Source organism: Arachis duranensis, chromosome 6 (genome assembly GCF_000817695.3).
Source record: "Arachis duranensis cultivar V14167 chromosome 6, aradu.V14167.gnm2.J7QH, whole genome shotgun sequence".
In the NCBI taxonomy this organism is placed as follows: domain Eukaryota; kingdom Viridiplantae; phylum Streptophyta; class Magnoliopsida; order Fabales; family Fabaceae; genus Arachis; species Arachis duranensis.
Genome location: NC_029777.3, coordinates 84630400 through 84630977, shown reverse-complemented (window position 1 = coordinate 84630977; position 578 = coordinate 84630400).

Below are 578 nucleotides of genomic sequence, written 5' to 3'. Positions count from 1 at the left end.
TGTGGCTGATAATGAATTGTCGTAGGCATGAAATTTAGTTTTCGAGAAATTATGATTGCGACAGTAAAAAACTATGCTATTTATAGAGACATAAATTACCAGGTGTATGAATCGAAACTACAAATATTCTATGTCAAATATATACCGTATGGTACAAATTGTGGTTGGCTAATTAGAATTAGCATAATCCAAAAAGATATTATTAAGAGATAAGAAGATATAATGATAATTATACTTGCACAAAATTCAATATTTCTAATAAATAATAATATCTAATTAATTGAAGACTAACAAAATTTTTACACATTCTCAATGTCACTTCTTAGAAAGAAAAAAAATAGCTAAAGACTTCTATAAAAAAAATAACAATAAATTAAATATTTTGAAGTAAACATAGACATGGTGAAAAAAAATTAAAAGATGATTTTTTTAATAATAGTTTAGTTATTTATATTAAAAAATTATTAATTTTTTTATTTTGAATTAATCATTAAAAATTTCAAGTCACATAATATTTGAAGAATATTATTTTAAATTTTTTTAGTTGTAAAATTATTTATTTCTTATCATATTTCTTA